Raw genomic sequence first — 519 nt, forward strand, 5'->3', positions numbered from 1 at the left:
GCCCTGTGAGCTTGGAGAACTTCTACCAGACAATTGATCCCGAGCCTGGCTGTCTCCAGGTGGCCTTTATCAGGGCTTCTGTAAGCTCCTAATGAGGTTTAATAAGGCCAAGTGCAGGGTGCTGCACTTGGGTTGGGGCAACCCCAGGTATTTATACAAACTGGGGGAAGATCTCCTTGAGAGCAGCCCTGTGGAGAAGGACTTGGGGGTCTGGGTGGATGAGAAGCTGGATATGAGCCGGCAGTGCCTGCTTGCAGCCTGCAAAGCCAACTGTGTTTTGGGCTGCATTAAAAAAAGGGGTGGCCAGCAGGGAGAGGGAGGTGATTGTGCCCCTCTACTCTGCTCTTGTGAGGCCCCATCTGGAGTACTGTGTCCAGGCCTGGGGCCCCCAGCACAGGAACGACGTGGAGCGCAGAGGGCCACTAAGATGATCAGAGGGCTGGAGTACCTCTCCTATGAGGAAAGGTTGAGGGAACTGGGCTTGTTCAGCTTGGAGAAGAGAAGGCTCTGGGGAGACCT

Source organism: Pterocles gutturalis, unplaced genomic scaffold (genome assembly GCF_000699245.1).
Source record: "Pterocles gutturalis isolate BGI_N339 unplaced genomic scaffold, ASM69924v1 scaffold10968, whole genome shotgun sequence".
Lineage (NCBI taxonomy): Eukaryota > Metazoa > Chordata > Aves > Pterocliformes > Pteroclidae > Pterocles > Pterocles gutturalis.